Below are 26,356 nucleotides of genomic sequence, written 5' to 3' on the forward strand. Positions count from 1 at the left end.
CTTCTTCTAGCCCACGAGCTCCTGACTAAAGTCTCCCAGTAAAAGCAGAATTTCTTCCTAGGGCTCCTACATTACAGAAACTACCACCTTAACCCAGCAAGCTGATCCCCGAAGGTTATTTATCCCAAGTAAAATGCCTTGTCATTTCACCTAACTTGGGAGATCCTGTGACAAGCAAAGTCAAAGAAGTTTCTAGTTGCTTTTTGCACAAACAGTTTGAAAACTAATCCTTCTTCTTAATCCTCCTTGGGCAAGAAGATAACGACAGCTATTCTAACTCAGGCTGAGGTCCACCTACACAGAAACCCCAGCTCCAGCAGCAGACAATAATAGATGCCTAAGTAGCAGTATAAGGGCAGACAAGCACAGGGCAATCCTCCCCCTATACGTCCTGCCAGCCTTGGACCTTCCTGAATCACAGATTGCAGCCATGTGTAATCCTTCAGATGGTTATGTTAGGTGGTCTAGAGCTTCTTCAGTTGGAAAGAATTTATTTTTCTTGTAGCTCTGAGCCCTTTCTAGTTTGTCAACACCCCTTTAAAAAAAAAAAAAAAAAAAAAAAAAAAAGTACTTGATCCGGATGAGCATCCCCTTTTTACAGCACCTGACATGGACTGACTATCCCTTTGGCTTTCTAATGCTGCACACGGAGCAAATGTTACTTTCTCCAGTTTGACCCACCAGCCCTCCATTTACCTGCCCAAGAACCTTCTGTGCTTCTAGCTGCCACATCAAATGTCAAGTTTGCGTCCAGTCAAATACCACCAGTCACTCAAATATTCTTCCAGACAACTAGTTAGAAAGAAAGAAGATTCCCATTCTCTAGCCTTTAATGTGTAAAGTACATTCAGAGAGCCTAGACAGGTTTAATCCAGCTGTCATAGGACCCTGCTGGGAAAGCAGAGCTTACTGAAGTTACCCATCCAATTTACCCTGCTGAGCAAATCCCACTGTTACTACACAAGTCTACATAAATCTAAGCCCATCAACCCCCACAGAAAAAAAATTTCTTGTTCAAGAAACCAATTGTTGATCAAAATACAGACTAATATGGGAGCAGAGAGAAATCCCTGCAGCACCCAGGAAATTCCAAGAGCTGATTTTCCATTTCTGGTTAACTGAGATCCAAGAGCCAGTTTTTAATCTGCTTAATATGAACTAAACTGATTTTAAAAGAACTGTCAGCTAAGGCTCTTGGGGAAAAAAAAAAGTTAGGCTATTGTGGAATTAAAGTTACAGTCCCTATCATGATTTAATAAGTAGTTAAAAGACAGGAAACCAGAAGAGTTTCCCCATCAGAGGAAGGTTATTAGCGGGATCTGCCAAGAAGTTGTTCTGCAACCTGCACTGTTCAACAAGTTCACATATGATCTATAAATAGGGATATGTCTAAAGTGGCAAATTCTATCATTAAAAAAACTATTTATCACAATCAAATTCAGACGACAGTGCAAAAAGTAACAGAACTCATATACTCTTAACTAACTACACAATATCTTAGATGTCAATAAAAACCAAAACCAACACAAAATATTCTAATTGCCTGAACACAACAGGATCCAAATTAGTTGTTACCACTCAGGAAAACTTTGGAAACTTGGTAGGTCAGTTCAGTATTTAGTATCAAGCAAAAAGGGTAAATACAACTTTTAGATTGATTAGGAAAGAAAACAATCCATCACCATTATGTTGTTGAATGCTGCAAGCAGTCCCAATTCCCACATCTGTAAAAGGAGACAGAATGACAAAAAGGACAAAGATGATCAAAAGCATGGAGCAGCTTCCATATAAGGAGAGGCTGAGCAGGGTAGGACTTCAGATGGACAAAGAAACAACCAGGGGAAGATAGGAAAAAATTAAGAGATCTGAAACATGACATAGTGTCAAGATGAAAAATAGGGAATAATGGACTATGATGTCTTACAATGCAGAAACAAGAGGGCAACCAGTGAAGTTACAGACAACTTTTCTAAGCCAGTTCAAGGATATTGTCACTGGACCCAGAGTATTTTAAATAACATTTAAAATGTATCATTAAATTGTAGAGTTCACTGCTGTAGGACGTCATGGAGACTAGAAGCAAAAACATGGGATCATAGAAATTAAAAGAGAATAGATACAGTTGAGATCAGATGCTAAGATACAACCCCTGGCCAAGGAGAACCCTGAAATAATGACTGTCATAAGCTGGGAGCCAAATGAGTGGCAGAGAAAGAAAAAAACACAGAACAAACCCACCACATTATACATGCGCTTTTCCTACAGCCCTCATTAAACGTCTGCTTCTGGATCTTGTCAAAGACAGGACACTGAGCTACACAGAGCTTTGCAGTTTGCCCCAGGATGACGCTTCCATTTAAAATCTATAAATATACCATAAAATAAGAAGTTTATTTATTTTTAAATATTAAGAATGTAACTTTAGCCCTGCCTAATCGCATATTTAGGAAGCTGGAAACCTAGCCTCATTGACTATTTCTAAAGGCATTATCTACCATATTAACATTTAGATACCATCTAACAGCACAGCACAAAAGTTAACACACAACACAGCAGCGAAGCACGCGAGCATCACCCTTGACAGACTGGGAAACTGAAGCAAAGGCCAGAGCCGCAGTGCACAGCGGTGGCAGAACGAAGTTTAAAGCACCAACAGTCCCTCTTCCAGGAACAGCTCTTCCCTGTCTGCTGAATGTTTGATGGAAACTTCTCACTCAGATGCTGACTGAACAAAACAGCATGCGTTTGCCGTACGTACAGCTAAGCACTGGGCAGCATTCAACAGAACCGCTCTTGCTCAAAGTAGGTGAGGACCATCCGTCCTAACCAGGGCGAAAGGAAGGCTAAAGCACACCAGACTGTTTGGCCAAGTATTACAGAAAACCTTCATCTGGGATTTCATCACTACTTCAAACACGTATGATTCATATTTTACCGGCCTCCACCTCAAACAAGGCACACCTTCCCAACCGCACTGCCCTCCCTATCATTAGGGGCACCTCTCCCCAGCCTCAGCCACCATCCTCCCGTTCTCAGCTTTGGCTCCAGATGTTACAACAGCCGGAGTCCCACTCTGCACTAGCTGCCTGAGCTTTTCCGTGTTGTTTTCTATAAAGCAGAAATGCCCGTTTCGTCCAGAAACAGCCAGGACAGCACACTATCTTCTCAGTGTAACCACTTCTGCCTCTATTTTCCTTGGCAGGGTGCCCTCCAGAAGGGATGGACGAGACCTCCTACAAACAGCACATGCTTCCCAGAGGACAACACCATGACCCCTAACCAAGCTCTCACGTCCCAGAGGCAAAGGACACACTTGCAAGGCAAGTCCTGTTGCATCCAGCCTGGCTTTGGAGTGACCTAGCAAGAGAGGAAAGCAGCTTCAAACGTCCCATGAAATTCCTGTGAAAAGCAGCCAGTCCTACACTTGCACCCCAAGAAGAAACCATGGTCTCCATGCCAGCAGCAGCCCTGCAGAACTGCACAGTGGCAGGGAAATTGAGACACCTACACAAAAGGAGCTCATGCTAGCAGTTACAGATCAAAAGCAGACACACAAGGACCTCATCCTGAGCACCACCATCCAGTTTCCAAGATGCAAACCAGAATCCTTAAACACTGGAGCCTGCCTTGAATAAATCCTTTTGCTGTGCAGACACTGAGCAGTGCAGGGCGCACTGGCCTGTTGAAGAACAGCATTTCCTTGACACCCCAAAAGTCTTCAATTTTAGTACCACAACAGCTCTATGAAGAGCTAATACACCCTGGTGGACAGGAAGGAATTTTTCTCCTCGGAGTTTTGCTTCATTTCAAATATAATTCACTTTTCTGCCCTCCCCAGTAATCTTGTAGAGAACCATACAGCCTGACAGCAGTTTGACAGTCTTCCCCCATCACTCCAACAGTGTCAGCATTTCTGGCTACAGCCATGAATACAGGTAGTAACATGCAAATAAATTTAATGCAGTGCAACCACATGAGTAGCACCTATTCCCTCCCACCCAGAAGAGACAGCAAAATCAACAGAATTCCACATCACTACCACAATCTGCTTGTGGTTTGCCTTCAAACCAAGTTGGGGTATACCCTATCTTGTATTACTCAACTCATTTTAAAGCATTATCAGAAATGAAGCTTTGATCAATTAATCTTCCATAAATTAGTGCCTAAGCCTGGAGGGCTATTGGTAGTCAGCTACAAACTATTAGGCTCAATATTCTGGTGATTAGGTTACACAGGTCTGCTAGATAACGATCTAAGTTGAGGTGGCCAGACATTTTCTTCCACCTGTGCAAGCCAATACCAAGGCTTTCACAAAGCCAAGCACAGATAGCAACACACCATGTTGTTCAAAAAGCCTGAGAACGTTCCCAAGTTGCTCACAACATGCACAAAACACAACAGCTCCCCACTGCACCACCGCAGAAGCCTGAACAGGCTGGGTGCAGACTTGAGAGCCAGGATCAACTTTGCACCAGTCTCAACAGCCCTGAGCAATGACCCTCCCACGCAGGCTGGGATCTCCTCCGATATCCAGTGCTTCCAAACGTAGCTCAACATACAACAGTGGCACAGGAGCCATGAAGGGCTCTCAAGGTGCATGTGGTTGAGGAGCCACAGGCTGGCAGCAGCAATGCAGCATACTCTTCCATCCTGCAACCACAGCCCTCCATCCCAGACGCTGTCCACACTTGCAAGTTCTCATTTCAAGGATAAAAGCAAGAGCACCAGACCGCGTACGGATAGGGGCGGGAGGACTACTACTGTGCATGGGCCATCAGGCAATGCTCTTCATTCATACCACTGTGGGGCCACAGTCTGGAGGAGTGAAAATGAGTAACATGAAAATTAAGCAGCAAAGGAAGCAGCAGCTAGGACACTGCAAGATTTGGTACTTGGAGAAATAAACCATCTGGAGCAAAAGTTCTCCAGTCGCTTTGCTAACAGGCAGACATCTAGTCACACCTTATCCAGAACAAGGAATTTTATTACAGGACAAAACTCATAATACGAAATTAACACCATCAAGTGGCTTTGCAACATGAACTCCCTTTCTTATCTATACACTCTGAGGAGATCCTAATCCTTTCTGGCAAAATATTAGAGCTCCTGTTCAGGGCTGAGAAAGCTTCTTTGGTGCTGTCCTAAAGGCACCAAGGTTCAGGACCAGCTACCTGTTCATAGCAGTCATGAATTTTAAAGGCTTTCAGGTTGACACTGTTCTCCATATGGTTTGCTACCCTCCCACCTTCACAGCTGACAGCCACTGGCTCGGCAGGACTGACTGGCTTTCAGGGAAGCCCAGACCTTCACCCTAGGGCCACAGAGATGCACTAACAGGTCTGCTGCATAAACTGCAGCGCTAGTCTGAAATGCAAACTGCTACGAGCAGGAACTTCAGCCAGTATAACTGGGTGACTGTCGGCTTTTCAAGAGAATGCTACTTTGCCAGTGTCTCACCGCTGGGCAAAAGTGCCCAGGAGACAAGAAAACCAGATTTACGGTAGTTTGTTAGGAATAGCATTGAATTTTACATCTGAGTGGCTGCTCTTCTGCTGGAAGGAACAGCTGGACAGAGCATAGAGACTGGTAAGGGGAACAAGGACAAAGTATGCATATCTGTGCTGAAAGGATAAACCATAGCCTGTGGTCAGAGCAGCTCTGTCTGCAGACTGTCCCAGTTGCAGGCACCCTTCCTCTGGCATTTTAAGCTACATACTCCACACAGCAGGGATGTGCCTTCCTCTGGGAAACTGTTTGACTCTGCCATAATGTAACTAATCAAAACCCCACAAAAATGGGGCTCAGACAGCACTCTTCAGACATATACATGGACCAAACTGAATAATCTGCCACCTAATGTCAATGCAGGAGACCACAGTGGGGCTGAAATAAGTTTAGCATCATAAAAAGGTTTTAAATAAACCTTCTCAGAGCTTAGCAGGAAACACACTAGCTGAAATCATGGACCAGCTAGGAACAGAAAAGATCATACAGGCTAAAGACTGGCTCAAACTAAGTCTAATCTGGACAGACTATCTGAAGAATGGCAGACAGGTCCATGACAGGTCACAGAAACAGGCTAAGAGAGAATCCTTGATGGAACAAAACTACTGATGAAAACAGTAGTTGAGAAATTGAGAGCGAAACAGGGAAGATGCTCTCTAAATGGTGTAACAACTGAGCCCATTGCTACTCTGCAATGATGAGACTTCTGGTTTGGGATAGACTTCTTCCTGCACCAAACTGCTGACTAAATAGGTGAAGATAGGGGAACAATCTGTCAAGATGATAGGGGAACGATCAACAGGAAGGAAACAAGCCCACTCCACCTAGTGCCAGTCCTCCTCAACATGACCCTTGTCCTAATCTCAGACATACTCCATCTGGCTTCTCGTCTCAGCCCCAGGCCTGTCTGTACTGCTCAGAGCTGTAATCCACGCACGAGATTTCTCAACCAGCCCAGGGAACGACTTTAGCTATGGAATATGAGATGCAGACAAATCAGTTTCTGTGTCCTTGCAAAGGGGCTATAGTTTCCCCAGATATATCAATTCAGTTGTTTTCAGTCATGAACATGAACATGCCTCCAAGAATACACATCAGTTCTGCTACCGGTCACCTTTCCCTCGCTGTTTCCCAAGGACCGCAGCAGCAAAGCTAGTAAAAAAAAAAACAAAAAACAAAATGGGGGGGGCGGGGGGGGGGCTGGAAGGGAAGACACTACCTAACAGCAGAGACTATATCCCTAGGGACAGAAAGACAGATAGCCCAACATTGTTCTCTTCCTTCCGAAACAGAAAGGAAAAGTTCAAAGGAACAACTAGGGTTTTCCATACTACAGATTTGGGAAAGCATCTAAAACCAAGTGCAAGACCAGGCTTTCAAGGGTGAAGCATCTAGAAGCGAGCCCTATTTTAGAGTTGTTTTTAAATGTTTAGACAGGACCTAAAATAAAACCAGTGTTTTGAGTACTTCTGAAGAGCATGGAACTCACGTAGGCCATGGCATTTTCAGTTTGAAAATACTTTGGAACAGAGACTGTACTGTTCATACATCTGCTTATCACCCATTTTAGCTCAAATTAAGCTGCAGTCCATTATGAGGCAAAAAACTCTGTTTTAAGGGGGGAAATTCACACAAATAAGATTTAGGCTGCCAGCAGTAAGACAGTCTCTGTAACTCAGTAAAACACATACCATCTCAGAGCAGCAGGAACAGTATACGCCACAAAGACAGACAGAAAGTCAGCTTCTGTGCTTACAATATTTGTCTTCACACCACCCTGCCTACCTGCATAGTTTCCAGAAATATACTCTCCACCTCTCTTCAAACTCAAGTCAACAGTCTGCAGACTCCAACAGCCCACAGGCAATGCCTTTAGCAAGTAAGAGGTGCATGCAGTACATGAGAAGCAGCACAGAACCAACCTAGAACACAAGCTGTGCCGGTCTCTGTTTTTACAAGTTTTATTTGTGCCTCCACTCCTGCTCCATGCCAACAACCAGGCTGCAGTCTTCTGGTGATGGCCTGAAACATAAGTACAAAGTAAGAACATCACAGCACTTTTACCTCCCTGAATTACCTCCCTGAATACTCTTCCAGGCTTAAACAATGTGCAGCTCAGGGACTTCTTGGGATAGAGGTGGTTTCTATGCATTTTGTAACCCTCAATAGCTCCTTCTTCTCCAGACTTGCCCTTCGTGCTCAAATACACACAGATGTTTGGCATTCACAACATCCTGTGGCAAGAAGCTTCCCAGGTTAACTGCACACATCAAGGACTAAGTCATTATTTGTTTTTAAGCTTACTACTTGCTGGCTCCACTCAATACTTATTCATATTTGTAATGGAAGAGGCAAAAAAAAAAAAAAAAAGGTTGCTCCCCCTCTAACCTTCCCATGTCATTCAGAATTTGAAGACAACTATCACTCATCGCTTTTCAGGTGGAAGAGTCCCAGTTTATTCAGCTGTTCTTGGTATGGAAGGTAATCCTGATTTCTCATTCCATTTCTAATAATTGAAGATATTTTTCTTAAGATGCAATGGTTTTCCTAAAGTTGAAGAAAACTCAACTTCTGTAAGAGCTGGAGAAACACACACAAAGGTTATTAAATACAGCAGGGATTCCCAACTGCTGTAGTGAATTGCTAGTCAGCTAGTTCTTGGTTAAAACAGTCAGCCTAACCTCTTAAACTGAGTTTGCTCAAAAGCAAGTTTACTTTCAAGCCACAGCATCCAGCTACACCTTCTTCCTCCAGAATAGGGTGTATTTTTCAAAAAAAAAAAAAAAAAATTCTTTCCCCGCTAGTACTTTGAAAATACAAGTTACCTTATACTTGACTTAGCCTGCCCTGATGAAGGCTATATCACTCACAACAAAGGTTGCATGCCAGAGCTTTATTGTGTCATGTGTTCTTTATGAACATTTCAATCCATCAGTTTTTCCTTCAAGTGTGGGCACAGTATGTAGTGATTTCCCTATCCCACATAAAACAACAGTATCCTTACTGGATCCTATTCTCCTAGGGAGTCATATGAGAGTATCTGGGTTTGGACACTGTTTTTATCATACCTCCCTCAAAATCCCGAGTGATTTCTTCCAAAATGCAGTGATCCTAATTGCTTCCTACATTCTTCATTATCTGATATAGGATGTTGCTATTTATACACCTTAGCTCACCAAGCAACCTAAACTTTCCTGTCAGGCTGATATATCTGGCTTTTCTCTGTCCTTTGCCAGTTTCGTTATTAAGAGTCCAACAGGCATTTTTTAAACATGCAGAGATGTAAATGTGTAACCGGAATTCAAGAAAAAGAAGTGAGGCCATTGAAATCCAACAGAACTCAAGAGAGGGCAGACATGTTACCTATAATTACAATACTCAGTGCTAACAGCATTTTAAAAAATTTAAACCTCCCTCACAATTCAGGGCTTTGAACCATTCTCTAAGAGTGAGAAGGAACACCTCACCCCACAAACTGCTCATAACTGGTCCTGATCAAAGGGGAGAACACTCCTCTCAAGGTTCTAAAAGCACCTGTGGTGCTTTTAGAGGCAAAGACAGAAACTGATTTGGAATTTTATTCTTTATCTCACTGTTGATAACATGCAGGTCTGCATTATTTTTCCACTGAGAGAAGCTCAGATACTACCAGAACAAGAATGCAGTTGTTAGAAGGTTAAATAACTAACCAAATGGAGTATCCATACCTCATGAAGAGCAGCTCAGCATGCAGCAAGAGACTTCTCAGAAACGCAATTGCAAAACAGTAAAACGCAAGACCAGACAGCCATCTGGACTAGTCTTTCACTGAAATACCGCATTTGGAGCTGGAGTTCAAGGTAGCTATATAGAGGCTTTACATCACATATGAAGGAAGTATGTGGCCTGAGGTCTAGAAATACCCAACCCCCAGTATTTCAATCACGCTGCAGACAGCACACTATACAGAACTGCTTGCCAGGCATAGGAAGCAACGAGAGAAGTCTACAGCCATTAAAATACATCATCACAGTTTGGAGCAACATGCCCTCCACCCCACAAAGGTGAGGATTCCTCCTGAAGAATTCTTGCCTTGCACACAGCACAGCGGTTGTATGTTTATCTTTAAAGCAAGTGGTGGTCCACAGAAAACAGGACAGAAAATCAGCCCCTACGCTACTTAAAAAGGAGGGGAGAGGAGGGAACAAGTAACACACTCCTAGGTAACACCAAATCGCTACTCCGGCTGCACAAGAACCAAGTAAAGCGCAACTCAGGCAACTGTAACTCACATTTCAGAAGTTAGTTTGCTCAGCCATGCTCTTTCTCGCTTAAAGGTGACTTAAAGCATGTCCTCTAGTGCACTTCTGCTGGAGCACTTTTTCAATAGGATCTGGACAGAATCAGCTTGATATCTCAAAGAATACAACACACAGACCTCTGTCCTCCTTATGGTCTTTTATCTTTCATGTACCATGGATCCAGAAGAGACTGGCCTGAATTCAAGTAATCTCAAGTACTTTCTCATTCGCTCTTTCAAGCAGGTTTGATTTAGTGGTTTTACTTGAACCACTCAGAACAGCGCAAAGCTGAAGAAACCAGACTCACCAATCCTTCTATACACGTTATATGTACTCAGTATTTATTCTTGGAGTATCCAGCTTGAAACAGGTTTCCTGAAAATTTGCTCTTTACCATCCAAGAATTCAATCCAGGTCTACTACCCAACTGAAGGCACGAGGGCTGCGCACACTGAGAAGTATGGGCCAGGGGTTCCTGTCTGGCTTCATTCATTGGTTTTGTTGCCCTCCTGCTCCTATAGCTACAAGTCCAACAAGCAGACACCCTTCTGATGAAAGGCTCTTGTACTTTCAGTGCTCTAAGGTGATACTCATCTCCCCAGTGAAAGAGTCAGTGACTCATTGAAATCAGCACTTAGTATCCAGGTGCTACGGTTTCACTCCCCAACCAGAAGTTCATGCCAATCTGCAGATCTCCAGCAGCTCATTCAGGCTGGGATCTCTGCTGTACCACCCTACATTTGATATTCAAATTCCCATATTCAAATTCCACACGTTCACTAACAGAGTGCTTTGCCAGGCAAACTGCAATAGGAATCGTAACTACCCTGTTCAACAGGAAGCAGCCTGAAAGAAGAACTCTGGAACTCTGTTTCAGGGAGACATTTCTTCAGGGGTCTATAGCTGTCGACACCACAGAGCAGCACACCACACTCCACAGTGACTGACAGCCAGATACGAACATCACCTTGGCTCCACGAGACTGTCTTCAGATTTGGCAACCTCACTGCCCCATTTCTGGCCATAGATCACCATCAGAAAGCAGCTTTTTTTGGTCGTTTTGTTTCCATCTGTAGGTTAAACTCATCCCCTCGCACAGAAAATACAAAGTTTAAAATTTTGTTTTTCACATCGTAACAGAGATGGAAATGCAGCAGCAGAGGTGCCAAGGCAATTCTTGCAAAAGGTGTAACAGTGGCCTGACTTGGACACCACTGCAACCCACAGACCCCAACCAGTCCCTCAAGAACAGTGGGTGCAAATAGACAGTCAGCCTTGGGAGTAAACAAAGCTTTTGTTAAAGAGACATCCTCTGTCCTTCATAGGATTTCCCTACATAAAGGGAACAAGTGCATATTCTTGCATACAGCCACCCACTCTTTCCAGTAGACCATGTGTTGGGTGAATCCACTCATCCAACTCATCGCAGGTGGTGCAGTTCATCATGCAGCAGCATCAAGAGGCTGCCCAGCATTACACTGGCCACACAAACTGAGATGTTCAGGAACACAGAGGAGCCCAGTGGGCTGCAACGGTCCATGGGCATCCTAGTGCTGACTCCCGGCGCATTTTGCTTACCATCTGGACTCTTGGGAACGTTGAGACACCTTCATTTCTCTTATTGAAGAGTGTGCCTCAAGCTGGAAAAAACAACATAACATGAAATGCAAAGACTATTTTTCCAATAAATTGAATCTCTGTTGCACTTGACTCCCACTGTGGTTCCCTTCCCCCTGAGAAGGCAAGATCTGGCCAGCTGCACAAAGTCCAGGCAGCCCCAGGAAAACAATGGGATCTTTTTCTTGCCAGAAAGAGCCTTCCCGTTCACCCTTTAACCATGGCACGGAGGACACCCCCAGTGTGTCTGCAGGGGAGAGGAGTCTGTTGGCATAGCAACAGTACACCCTAACTCTCTAATGAACAGGGATAAAATGTTTTGTTCTCATTAGGAAAAATACAGACACATTCCTGATTGGTGAGTAATGTCTCTGCCTCTGGGAGATTAGCTCAGAGCTCTGCAGCCTGAAACAGCCTCAATTCAGCCCACTGCAGTGCTTCCCTTGAACAGGCACTCTCCAAGGACCGCATGTCTCTCAAGGGCAAGCCTACAGAGCCTTCTGTAGCACTTTGCCTTCAGGCCTGAGACAGCTCAAGGCAAGAATAATGAGAAGAGGCTTGACAGGAGCAAACCAGAACAGGCACAATGGGAACACACCCCCTGTCCCTGCAGGAGCACAGCAGAAAAGCCAGCCTCTCACTGGTGCATTCGCTGCACCTGGGTCCCAAGCTACCGCCACAGCAGGGGAGAGTTTCTCTTTGTGCATCCACCACAGGTCTGCCTTGCACAGGTCTCAGATCAGCCTGTGACTTCAGCTCCCACTCTGGCCACATTTCCCGTTGCTGGGTCAGTAAACAGAGCAAAGAGCTGCAGTACACTTGAAAGCAGAGCTCAGCGACCATTAAGTGCCTGGGCGCAGAAAACAGAACAATGGCTGCTGCCTACCAGTCTATTATGATTTTGGCATCTAACAGTCTGCAAGATCCACCAGGAGGACTCACTTTGGTGTCTGCAGAATATTTGCACAGATGCTGTTATTCCATCGCTCATTTCTGTACCTGGGTGCTGACCCAGGCTACCCTCTTGACCTTGCAAGAAATAAAGCCTCTGTCCCACACAGGCAATACTGCTTCCCAAACCCTCTCCCTTCCAGATCCTCCTGCCACAGGGGCCAGCACACCAAGTGGGAGGATCACAGCACTTCACCCTTTGCAAAGAGAATTTGGTGCAGAAGCAAGGTCAGGCATCCCATGCACAAACAAAAACCCAGTGTCGTTTGCCAAGCCTCTCGCACATTTGCCATGCTTTTTGGCATAACCTGGTCTGCACAGCGCAAGCAAGCCCAGCAGAATTAAGCAGTGGAATTGCACCTCAAGCCCACGGTTCATCTCTCCTTTATGTGACTTCTGGGTCCCACTCACTCACATCAATTTGCCTTGCCCTGAATTCAGAAGCTGTTGAGAATAGGGACTGCACACCTTATTCCTCAGAGAGGACTTCAGAGAGTATTCCTAGGGGCTGAACAGGTACTCTCAACTCCTTCTCCCTCTGCTGGGACATTGGTGCTGGCCCAGATTAGTACCCCTCACAGAGTACACACAGCTGTACACTCAGCTTCACAGCAAATTAGGATGTGGCAGAGCTCCCTCGCCCTCTCAGCCCCCTGCACTGCTGATGGAGAAACAGTGGGATACCTGGGCTCCGAGGCACTGCAGGCTGTGCTCTGAGCACCCGCCAACTCCCCTCTCCAGCCCCTCAGACTATCACCTGCTTTTCCCCCTCCTCCTGCTCCTCAGGGCTTCAAACAGCTCCATGTAGCAGCTCAAAGCAGTGCAGGAGGAGAAGACAGCGTCAGCATGAGGGAAGAAGGGCCCTGCTATCCTACACCTTTGAGAAACTCACATGTTTTGTAAGGAACGATGCTCCTTCTAACACTGCTGCTCTTGCTCAGCCACAAAACCCGTATGTTTAACCTGTGTGATCTGCTTCATGGAACTACCGGGGACTTGATTTCTATTTTACATCCTTCCAGCTGATAAGTAATTTATTTCGGTGCCCTAGGCAGGAACTTGGTTGCCTGCAAAGTCATCTCTGTCTGCCTAAAGGAGGGAAATAAATCCATGATCTTACCCAGTGGCAACAGACCCCAGCCTTGGCCAACAGCCTCTGTCCAGCCTGCCATGAAGCTCAAATCCCTCCCAGCCCAACACAGGGCCAGAGGGGCCCGGGGTGCTGTTTTCCAGCCTCTGGGCATTTTACTGTTCCAGGCACGATCCCTCCCCCAACCCTGGTCAGAAAGGAAAAGCCGTGGGAATGGAGCTCAACACCCCGAGGTAGGCTCACCCCTCGCCGACAAAGAACGCTTAACTCCCTCGGTGCCGGCGGGCAGCCCTGCGCAGAGGCTGGGCCGCAGGGACGCCTTGCTGGCCGGCCCTCCAGCAAAGGGTTACGGCTCCAGGACCGGCCGCATCCTGCTCCCCAGGCCACCGCTTCCCCACAGGCCAGGCCGGGCGCAGGGGTCAGCTCAGCACTGTGCCACGAGCGGAAGGGCAGCCGGGGGCAGACCTGCCACTCGCCCCAGTCCCTCACGCTTTCCCAGGACGCCTGTCGCTCCTGCTGCCCTACCTTCTGGTGTTTCCATCCTCCACCTGCACAAGCCAGCAAGCCACAAGAGGAGAGCGCTTTCCATCCTTCCACGCTCCCAGCAAGTCTCAGAGGCTGCCCACTTAACAGAAAAATATCTTCATTATTGCCTCAAAGCACGTTTTCTCCCTTTTGCTCCGCATGCTGCTGTACGAAAGCCGTACAAAGTGGGGCCCTCGCTCCGTGCAGAGCGTGCGGTCAGCAATCAGCCAGCATGTCAGGAGTTAAGTTAGCATTTCCATTCTCCTGACCTGCACCAATGCTGGCTGAATATCGAGCTATTCTTTGCAGCTTGATAAAGCATGAGAAAGCTAAAGGCCTCACACACTCCTCTTTTCACAGTTTGGCCCGCTGCCCACAAGCTGTCACTCCCTGGCACCCAGGGCAAAGAGAGAGAAGGAGGCCAAACTGCAGCCAGCTGCAATGAATCACTCACTCCCCCCATTCCCTCCTCCCCAGGGAGCCTGGATCCCTCCTTCCGGCAAGGGGATAATGTCTGCCTGGCTACGCTGGCTTCTTTCACTGAAAAAGCCATCCTTTTCGGGAAGGGGGGGGGGCTCCTATTGCAAAAGCTGCTGCCACAGAAAAGCGCAAAGCAGCTCCCAGCAAGACTGAAGAATGAGGATTTCTGCTCAGCAGCTGGATGGGAACGCACTCCTGCAAGTGTTCAGCACAAACACCACTTAAAAATCTGATGTTGGCTATTCGTCTAAATTGCAAGAAATTCTAAAGAAAGGCTCAGGCACAGAATCTGATTTGGAGAAGACTGCTTATCCTTTCATGCCCTGTTTGTGTGATACTTATTTCGGGGACTGATTCCCATTGCAGTCCCTTCCTAGCTTCCCCTCTCCCCCACACTACAACATCCATCCCTATTACCATGTCGCATCCAAGCCCTTCCAAACACCACCATCATCCCCCTCATATTTTTTTTGATGGGTTCCATCATACAAACTCTTTCCCCACATCACAGCTCCTTCATTTTTAACACAAAACAGCAGAGGGAAACACATCCAAATCTCAGGGTCAGTGGAGTCCAAGACAAAAAACGCAGCTGAGAAGGCATAGGAACACTAAGGTCATTGTGTGCCTTTATGCACTATAAGGCCAAGTTTAGGGAGCAAAGCCTTTGCAAGGTAAAGCAGTCAGCTCTTTCTTTCTGAGGAAGGGAATACTCATCCCTAAAACACATACGAACTCAGCCCCTCACCATCAGCCTTGGCATGAGCTAACCAGTGGCACATGGATCCATCCACACGGCACATGGGATACTTTCACCCACTCACTTCTGTCCCCTGCAGAGTCACTCACTGCAGGCAGGCAGCCCCTGCTGGAGCAGGGGACCTCCCCCCCAGGACAGAGAAAGGAGCTGCAGGCTGCACTGGTACTGCCGAGAGCGTTTAACTCCAAACCTGGCAAAGTCTTGCTGCCTCCAAGTAGAGATGAGACGTGTCCTTCCCAACAGCACATGCTGCCACCTCCAGCACCCTTCTTCTCCCACTAGCAAGTCTCTACCCATCCCTGTCCCAGGGCCTCATACCCCTAAGAGCCATACAATACTGTCCACCCCGCTTCCCCCCTAAGGCAGCCACTTAGACTCCAAGTTCAGCATACCTGTCCAGGGGCAGCGTGCTTCAAATTCAGTCAGTGCCAGGGCAGGATTATACGCTTTTCTCTCTTCCTGCGCCTGTGGGATGAGGAAGGAAGAGTTGCACAGCTCCCACCCGGCAGCCAATGTATATTTCAAACAGTGAGAAACCCATCAACTTTGTTTGGGTCACCCAAATGATCTACAGAGGGTTTTCTTTTATTATTGTTGTTGTTTGGGTTTTCAGGGGGTTTGTTTTTACAAAATCTGAAACCGCACAACACAAAATGTAAACCATTAAAAGAAACTTTGTTTAAAACAAAAAAAAGTGGGAAGGACTTTCACTGTTCCTAAAGCTACTTTCATCACAAACTAAACCAAGTCTTTAAAACACTCTTTCAGGGACGCAGACTGTTAAGAATCACAAGTAACAACATTCAATGCCATTTTACCACATACTCTGTCAAATGACATGCTACATATGGATTTATCCCTTATGATATATTTATAGCACTTCGTAAGGTTTCTCTTGCCCTCCTATACATCTACATCAGTAAGTGCTTCCTCCACAACACCTGTGGCTATGAAACTAGTATATTGAAAAGATTATTACACTGAGCATCCGTAAGTTAACAAGCTCTGGAACTCAGGTTACTCCTTGTGCAAATTAAAGGCAGAACACTCCCTCACTGTACAGACACACACAGTTTCGCTGCAGGAACGTCAGCTCATTCAGCATCACCCTCCTCTGCCAGAAGGATCTCTAAATGCAAAACTTAATAGAAACAGTTAATATCCAGAGTGTGGCTCTGAGCCATTTGAGCTCTATATGTAATATAATCGGGTTCATAATGCTCAGAATAGCACTCTGGAGTCCTAGTACAGACTAAGACCTCACTATATTAAGTGTTGTGTAGATAGTTGTTGAGGTGCCGTTTTCTCTTCTGCAAAATTGCTGAGCACCATATACAGGAACCAACCATAACCCATATTTTACAGAAGTTAGGACACAGGAGAGCAATGTATACTTTAAAAATGTCTTTTTTTGGCAGCTAAATCAAGTTAGTATTTTCACAGACACACTGGGGGGAGGGAAGGAGGGGAACACTGAGGTTACTCTCTCTCCAGAGCAGACAGGCAAAAGCCCAGTTCAGCCAAAGCTCACTGAGGCTCTTTATGTTCCCCTTCAGTGACAGAGGTCACTTGTCGAAGACTGAACCAGATCTGGTACTGGACTGCCTGCTAAGCACGCTGGCAAAAGGATCTGAGCTATATGCCCTTCTCTGCAGTTGTTCGCATTTCTTCAGCACACCAAAGGCCTGGAGTAGGTCCCAATGCTGCTTGCACTGCCTTTGCTAAAAACATGCCTTCTAGCTCCAGAGTGAAATTTGCCTTAAATTCCTCATGCTTTAAGGAAAGGAAGCCCATACACAGGGTCTATGAAGAAGGTAATTGCTGGTGTTCGCCAAAACACGTGATTTATCCAAACTGTAATTCTTCTGGCACACGTTTCAGGATATTTTCCTACCATAAATACAGGTTAGATTCATGTTTGAGCTGATCACCCTGTGATCCTCCTCAGGTTCACACTGCACAGCGGGTGCTGCAACCTGCTCATACTTTCCAAGCATCCAGAAGTCACAGCTCCTTAATTCATTGATTTTTAAGAGGCACCAGGTCACGCTGTCTGGCCTTCAACTGATCACAGTTCATGAGCATTTCTGGCTTACGAACTGTATGTGTTTGAAGTGAATAGAGACTAGATGCCTTTTGCCAAGATGCCTGAGGCAAAGGCCTCAGGAGAGAAATCTACCACTTCCCAGGCTGATACAAATGGACAGGCATCCCCTCACTTCAATGTTTATTCCCCGTTTGTGAAAAGGCTGGGAGAGCTGGCTATTACAAGGGGGAAAGGAAGAACTGCAGTCTCCACAGTTGCAAGCAGTGTACTCGAAGAAACATCTAACAAGAGAAAACAGCAGTAGACAGCCGAGTACTGAAAGAGGGGAGCCCTCTGCAGAAACAAGACAAGTAACTCTGCAGAATGATCTCCTAGTATAGGTTGCTCCTTCAGATCAGCACTAGCCTGAATGCCCTGATGCAGTGAGAGAAAACACTATATGATGGGGAACAGGAAGGGACTATGTATGGACATGAGCAGGAGGAGGCTACGTATGAAGAAGGACATTCTCCTCTCAGCTAAAAAAAGCTGTGGTTTTCAGCACTGTTTTGCCTTTCCTCTGCTGTGTTGTTTCCCAGCTGAAAGGAATTCCATCAGCCCGTTGCAGCATTTGATCAGAGCCTGTCCTGCCTGCTGCCCCTGGCATGGGGCTCCCCAGGGACTGTCAAAGGGTAAGGGACAGAAGCAAAAGGGGGCACTAAAAATGTGCCTGCCAAGGCCTGGGTGCCAGCATGTTCTCCCAAGCTAAACAGAACAAGTTGGAAGGCAGGAAGAGAAACCATCACAAAGCTGTTTCTTAAACCAGATTTACAAGGATACCGTGAAATAGAGTAAGGTCATGGGTGAGGGGAGATTGAGCAAGTTAATGGCTAACCAGCAAGAGTGCCGTGAGAAACAGCAACCTGCAACAGATTTTCACGGGGAAACACCAAATCCAAAACTGTCACCTGCAGAGCAACTGGGAGCTGCCACTGCCTCCACTCTTCCGGTACCACTGCAATGCAATCGTAACTACAATACTATCCTCCCCGAGTCCTTGGTCCTCTAAGACAAGGTCATACTCAAAACTATCTTTGATCTTTTTTTGTGTGCCATGAGCGATGAGGATCTGAAAGTTAGGGTTTGGCAATTAAAGAAACTGCTGTGAAAGTGTTACTGGATATTTTTGCCAGAACAGGCGAGAAGAACCTTCCAACTTCTTGAAAAGGTAGTGCATACAAAGGCAAACCAGTGCAGAGCTGCAGGGACAGCAAAAATGGTAGTCCCACTGCTGTGCTGGACATTCCCAAGGCTGTCAGTGTGGCAGAGGATGAAGCTGGCTGCTGCTTTACCAGTAGTCGCTCAGGAAACAAGCCATCAAGACCTACAAAAATGCTGGTGGTCTCATAAGAGCAGTTTCTAGGAGAAAGGATATTTCATCATTTTGTATTTTCATAAGGATATTCTTGACCATTGGTTGAATAATTTTTTTTTGTTCCAGACTACAGCTTTAAAAAAAACCCTAACACGTGAGCCTTCCTGCTATTGCTTTGCCATTCAAGACGTTGTCATTGTCACCTTTCAGATGTGTAAGTATAAGAGACAGCAGCAGCTGAGCTGTGGTAATTAGGAGGGAGAGATGTGCAGGCCTTGTCTCGCATTTTTCTGTTAAGATGCGGTTTACACTCTGGCAGGTTTAACAGTCCCCAGTGAAAATAAGCCATCTGCATCTACTCCAGCAGACCATCCTCATTTCTGAACCCTTCAAATAGATCTTGAAAAATCAGCATTGCCTCCCTGCTTTTTATCAGGCCCAAATACAGTCACAAAACCATTAATTCTCTTACAGTAATACAGGAATGCTGGCTCTAGACCTCTTTGCAAGACACCTACCTCAAAAAAGTTCTCCCATTTTATTCAAACATCTACCGAGTTCAAAGTTTCACAGCTCTCTGCACTTGCAGCAGGGAAGCTGAGAAGGTCAGGACCAACCTCATTCAATTCTATTCACAAGCACCCTTCTTGAGGAAAGCCAATAACTTTCGGAGGGCCTCTGCAGATTTTGCTCCACTGCTTTGCACGCTGAAGAATGGCTGCTTGGTAATCCTCTTTTCACTCAGTGAGCACAGACTCAAAGGTTTTCATCCCTGTGAGCTCAGAAATTTCCATTTCCATGTGAGCGAGACGTTTTCCTGGCAGTTCTCAAAAGATGCATTTGTAAAATAGGAAACAACCTCAAGGAATGCTAAAGCAAAGGAAAAAAGCTTTACGTGGACAGTCTTTCTACCTCAGCCAGGAAAGGAAATTCCTTCTCAGCACTGATGCCCCATAAACACAACCTACTCGGCAACTACCAAATACTTGATCAACACAAAATGACAGGCTGTCCACCCTGCCTCGTACAAACACCCAACGTTCTCCTAGGTGTTGGTTTCAGAAGAGATGGGGCAACAGCCACCAAAATCTCAAAAGAAAGAGTAAGTCCAAAAATCATCTTTGTGTGTGCATGCCAGACAAGAAAGGACAACAAGGGCTGCATATCAAATGGCTGGGACAGATGACAGAAGTAAAGGTACTCTAGTGAACTCTCTACAGGGAAGACAAGCTCACGTCAGTGATTTTTAAACCTGCAGTCCATAGACTTTTGTCTGCAAAGGTAATTAAAAAAGCAATTCCACTGCTGTATCTCTACTGGAAAATGTTTAGAAGTCTGCAAATCCAAAGAGGTTGAAACTTGCTTCTTTCAAGTGCAAAACATTTAGGTGGCCCAAAGCCAAGTCCCAGAAAAAAGCCCTAGTCAGTAGCTCTGGAATGCCAGCTCTTAACACAAACCAAAAGCATACAAACCCTCTGGTCGGGCAACTCACAGTACCATCTCCCACCAAAAATGCACTTAAAATTGCACTCTTAAAATTGCAGCTATCATTCACCTCCTTGATTTTATGCCAGGGAAACCCAACTGAAGTCTTACTTTGACACTCTCCAAAGTAGTCAGCCTAGCGAGCTTTTTTTCTTACCTTGCTTTGGGGAATTCCTTTTTAGTGCCTCTGCAAAGAGAAACAAGAAGGCTTCATACCACATCAGGCAAGATCCCTTCCATCACTCCCAGCTCCTTAGCAAAGGCATTCCTGAGGCACACTATGCCCTAATAAATCAACGCAAGTGCTCCAGGTTTCCCCGGCAGCTAGAAGCTGGAATTCTGCAGTGAAGGCAAACACCTCCCCAGCTAAAGCAAACACAACCAGGGAGCCCCTGCTGAGCGCCCACAGCTACTGTCAAAGGAGGGATGGAGAGAGAAGGTAGGGATTGCAAGGCATCTGGCTGACAAAAGGCAATCTAACTTAAAGACATAAGATAGCCATGAATCCAGCCCTGACCTAGGCATTCCTTTGTGCAGGCATGTGCTTGCCAAAACATTTTATCAGTGCAAAACCACAAAACTTCATTTTTAGAGCAATGACCATCTTGCCCAACATGGATGGTAGTTCTGCTTTTAAAAGCATTTATTTTAGCATTTAGAAGGCTCATACAAAAGATCCGGAAAAATTATAGAACAAAAATAGCCCAGTCTTAAACAGCTTATAGCTTAACTCTAAAATAAACGAAGACAAAGGAAACAGCACTGATCAGTATGAGCTACAGTCAGCTCAGCAGAACAAGATGACTGCTGTTTCCAGGGGTAAAGGGAGGTGTTTGGGTTTTTTTTTTTTCTTTCTAAACCATATAACAGAAAAGACCTGATGAAAGATTTTATAAAAGAATTATTAGGTGGGTTGGCATACATTTATGGGCCAACCACTTCTCACACAGAAATGAAACCAGTATTTTTCAAAAGCAGCACAAGGAAACAACACAGGCTAATGTTACCAGACAAACAGCAGCAAGATTCCAACTTCCAGCACTAACATTTGCTAGATTGCATACAAAAAACCCTAGATGAGCTGCTTCAATACCTCATTTTCAGTTGCACTTGGCAAGTAAGGAAGGGAGTAGCCAAGGCAGGGCTGAAACAGTGACACTTAAAAAGCAAGAGCTGACTGCCTCAAATGCTGTTACAAGAGGCAGAAACCCATCAATACCTTAAAAATAAATCCCATTTACTAAAACAAAGGCACCTTCCTCAGACAAACGCTGAGAGCTGGCGTAAATATGCAGATTTCAACATCTCCCACTCCCCTGGTTATGCTCTCCCACAGGGAGTTTCCAGGGAGAACCTTCAGTGCGTGGACGGGAGGTAGCACAGGGTAAGCATGAACAAATCCCACTTATATCTGACCCGGTCTGTATCACAAACCCATGTCTTCAGCTTCCACGGCATCACCTGGAGCCCTCGCTCTGAGGCCGCTGTAAGGCACATTTTCCTTCCCACTCGAAGCACCACCAGATTCCAGTCTATAAGCAAACCCGACTTCAAGGGAAATCCTGGTCTAGCTACAGGTGGTTAATTGAGAGACACATGCCAGGCAGCTAACAGTGCACAGCAATGGTGGAAAGCCTGCAGATCCATCAGGAGGTGAGTGCCAGGAGCTCCCCCGACCACAAATCATCCCCCCCAGCTCCCCGCTCCCGAACAAACACAGACTGCTGAGTGAGATTCAGCCCGCAGAGCTGTGCACTGTTTGGGAAGACCCCGAGTGGCAGCAGGGCACTTGGAAGGCTTGGGTCTCAAGAAAGGAATCACAGATGAATGTGTTGGGTGAAGGACTCGTACATATGTATATGTGGAGAGAGACAGACACAAAGGACGGCTGGGGGATGGGAAAAAGAGACAGTGAGACTTGTCTCCAGGCCTTGTGCTTATTTTGACCTTTCGGTTAAAGATTCTCCGAAAAGGCACCGTTCAGCCCCAAGCCTGATTAGACGTCTTGGGAAAAACAGAGCACATGAATGAGCACTGAGCCATAACACAATCTTGATATTCCCATCCATCCATATGGCCAAAAAAAGCAAAGTTCTTCAGTGCAAACATTGGCAGTAGCAGTATGAAACTAATGTGTTAATTATCAGACTTTGCAATCCAGCACAGTACAGAAATTGCTGATGCTGGCTATTATATAGTCAACCAGAAGCCAAACAGAACAAGTACAACATCAGTTAACCCTTTCAGAACAAAGTTAATAATTTGCTAATTACAGGTTTCTGGAATGTGTAGACCAAGGTCTGTTTTTCAAACTTCTTTTCTCAGAGATACCTTTAAAATGTATTTGGTATGGCAAGATCTCCATCACTCACAACTCTTCATTAACATTCAGTCTCAACTCGGATGTTTAGCTTAAATTCAGGAGAGCCCACTGCCCTGCTTTACACAACATCAGACTAAGTGAGCTCGATGATTTGTCTGGCCTTGTAAACCTGTAAGTTAGGTTTCAGCCTGTAAATGATCGTAAATTATCCTGAAACGATCACAGGCTAAACTACAACATTCATACTTACTTCTTGTATAGGATTTTCACACTGAATGTAAGACAAGATTAATGAAAATAGCTGAAATTACAAAAATGCAGTTGGAATTTAACACTGTTCCTCAGTGTACATGGGTCTACGCACCAACTGCTTAATAAAACTCCACTTTCCTAGAAAGTTTAATCAGTAAAATAAGTACCACAAGACAGATCGGATAGAAAGATCCGTGTAATGGTGAAAGAAATAGTGTGAGAAATATAAAGAACATTTTGTTCTCAGGAGACATCTGAACTACAAACCTCGGGTTAGCACTCCCATCACGAACAAGATTCTTTACATCCAGGATGTACCACTTATGTCACATAAAACACTCAGACATAAACAAAGTTTGGGAGGAAAAAAACCAGGGACAAGGAACAAAACTGCATCAGTCTTGAGGTTATTTCTAAAGCACGGAAAACCAGAAATCAGTTGCAGCAGGACTAGTCAAGAGTCACATAATTTAAGGTGCGACCACTCTGACTTCCTGCCTACCACACAGGCGCCATTCCGCTTTATCCGCTCACACCTCCACAAAACCCATTAAGTGGTTCTGTGAAATGTAGTGGTTTATGGCATCTAGACTAGAGGCCTCCGGAGGTCAAAACATAAGTTCACTACTCCCCTAGCAGTATGCTCCAATGGCTTCATCATTCTTTCTGGCAGCAAGGCCAGTCTAATTTCTTATTTGTTTGCCTTCTGCCTTGAGCCATTAATTCCTTCCCTGCTGGATTAAAGAGTAGCTCCTCAGTCAATTATGCACGTGCTTTAACCAAGTCACCTCTCAATAGCTTTTTTGGCAATCAACAGCTCAGTCCTGTCAACCTCTCATTACAAGGCACCTTCCCGAGTGCTTGACCAACTTTTTTTTTTTTTTTAATATCAATTTGATTGTCATCCCTCCACCCTGCCCCCTTCCTCCCCCTTCTTCAGGGTCACTGCTTTGGTGAAGCACACAATTGGTGAACGATCAGTGTCCCTGGCACACAGAAGTCTGTACTTGCCTGTATCAGATGGATTTTATTTTACTAGACCCATTTTACAGCATAACAGAGGAGCTACAGAAATCATAGACTGCAAAGTTTTTATCAGTTAACAGTCAATTACCTGACTCCGAGTATAAGGAGCTCATATCTTTCTTAGTCACCATTTAACCATTTCTCCAAAAGCTCTAAGGAAAACTTCACTACCTGATCCCCTTTCTGCCAAAGATTTAGGTACTATTCAGGATTTTCAAGCAAGAAAATCCCAACAGACCTGTCATTTCCAGCCGCAGTTTTGAATTTGCCCCCAGCATTGCCTGCTTCTCTGCTGAATCAACATTAGCAGCAGCTTTAGATTTATTTCCAGAATACTGATGAACTACTGAACAGTACAGAGTATAGTACTGATACTTGCTGAAGACACCTGCTAGGAATACCACCTTCCAACATGTAACCCATTATTTCAGGTGCATCAGCTTTTTTTTTTTTAATTAAATAATGATGAGGTACGGTGTTGATGTTGGCACAGATCAATTATTCATACCATTGTACGGCTCCAAGTCAAACATTCTAAGAAACACATTACATGGACACAGTCACCTGCTGCCGTGTACTCACGTGTTTCTTTCCAGCTGCTCTACCTATTAAAACAACAGAACCCTTCGGAGGTATATATCCTCTGAAGCAGGCATAAAACCTAATAACTACCCATCTCAAATCTCCCCAAAGACCCGAGTTATTCAAGATCATTGCAAGAAAACCATTAATCCCTTGTAGATGTTAACCAGGCACTCAACATCATGAGGACTAGTGCCTCCTACTACTTCTCTTCTAGCAGAAGGCCCATTGAACTTCCACCTCCAGCCAGCATTTCCATTTAATGACTGTTCTCATTTTGCGCTATATGTCAAATGCACATTTAAGTTCACAAAGAGCACATGGCAGAGAGCTTACGCTCTGTGTGGAGGCAGGAGCACAGGCCAAGGCTTGGGTGCAGGTCAGCATGACAGCTGGCAGGGCTCTGCCCATTATACCACTCAAAACAACTCCAAAGCAAGGGCAGAATGAGATGTGGCTTTTATCAATCCTTACGTTGGTATGTTCATACCAATAAATTTTCTTCCCATTGTGAACCCCCCAGCCCAGCTACCCCAGAACGCTAATACCTGGCTGTCTATCAGGGACACTATCCTCTTGGATGAGATCCTCAGCCAAGTTCCAAGCAGCAGGAACATGCAGCCTATGGAAAACTGGTGGCAGGCAAGGCTAACCATCAGCTTTAACAGCAGAAAGTCTGCTCATATTTATGCATGACCGCTCAAGTGAACTGCGTGACTGCTTTTGTTGATCTGCTCTCAGCAATCTATTCTTTCAGCAGGAACATCAGGAGGAAGCCGCGCTGGGACTGGCCAAGGGAAAGTAAGCACCCTGTGGACATAGTGAATGGGACAGAAAATTCCCCTACAAATTCTGTAAGTTTATTTGCAGCGATGCTCTGCATTGACTTTTCTAGCAGCTTTTTGGGACACCTTCACACATCAAAGCCCAAGCCACAACACAGCAGTCATTTTGACTAAATCTACTTTAGAAATTGATTAGACCATTGATTTTTTCATAGCTTAGATAGAGATAAAATGACCTTTCCATCCCACAAAAAACAAAGGGAATTAACACATGTAAACAGTCATTTTAAAGAATTGTTTTGCTTCTTTAGAAGGGAAGTCCTCTAATACTTTTTTTTTTTTCTTTTCTTGCAGCTCTCAAAAGATCAATTCCCCTTCCTTCACTTGAGCTTTCCACCTTTCTGTACCAAACAGGCCAAAGGGACAAGACTTCTTACAGCATATACAGAAGAACAGCCTGAAGACAAACCCAAGACTCAGATCTTCCTATAGGTCACTGAGTGGGGTAAAGAAATCAGTAGACTGTAGACTATTTGTAGACTAACAGTTCTATTGCAGCCAAGTGAAGCAGCATCGCAGAGGATGGTTCCCAGTAGAGAGAACAGTTTCATAAGCACAAAAAGTTTAAGGCTGTCTCTACACAGAGAAGAGTTTTCCGAGATGTATTCTTCATTACAATGGAACAACAAGGCTGCTCCATGTGTTCATATTGGCTGAAACCATTTCCCTCGTGAATCACTGCATACATACGATTTCTACCTGCTTAAATTAAACACATTGCACTTTGGGCGAAGTTCCATCATTAAGACCTTATGCCTTCTGGTACTTCCTACATGGTGCACTTGGGGATGCAGATTACAATGCTAGAGCTGAACAGCCAGGTGCCATATTTGTTTTGATGATCCAACAGGCTCTGGCAGCTCGCAGAGAACACTGAGGCTGTCATTGTTACTGCAGCACCCGCTAGGATTACACTGTGCTGGCAGCACTGGGAGGATGGTAAACAGATGCACAGCCCAATGGCTTTCAAACATTCAGGAGGCAATACAGGCAAAGGAAAAGGATGGAACCTCAGAGCTGCAAGTGCAGGTCATTCTCCTATAACAGCTCCGCTCAGTGCTACAGCATCCTGGGACTTGCACATTGCTGCTAACCACCTGTGTCAGACACAAACCTTCCATCAGCAACAGAATAGAAAACTGCAAAACTACTTAACCATAAATGTTTGTGTCTCATGGCTGCAGGAGCAGAACGTCAGCATACAAGTTCTTCCCAGCAGGATGCCCATCACCGT

The 26,356-nt window shown here is 45.2% G+C and overlaps 1 protein-coding gene across 3 annotated transcripts in view; it reads right to left on the minus strand.

Moving 5' to 3' along the window:
• The window catches only part of PLXNB1 (plexin B1), an 82,600-nt gene that overhangs the window by 47,654 nt on the left and 8,590 nt on the right, over positions 1 to 26,356 (minus strand). For 2 of the 3 annotated variants that reach the window (XM_056337272.1, XM_056337269.1), the window contains exon 2: positions 11,364 to 11,425. The exons of the other annotated variant lie outside the window; for it this stretch is intronic. The gene's annotated coding sequence lies outside the window, so the exon portion shown is untranslated. The remainder of the gene's footprint in view (positions 1 to 11,363; positions 11,426 to 26,356) is intronic. 3 annotated transcript variants of the gene reach the window in all.

The sequence above is a fragment of the Falco biarmicus genome, chromosome 4, assembly GCF_023638135.1.
Source record: "Falco biarmicus isolate bFalBia1 chromosome 4, bFalBia1.pri, whole genome shotgun sequence".
NCBI lineage: Eukaryota > Metazoa > Chordata > Aves > Falconiformes > Falconidae > Falco > Falco biarmicus.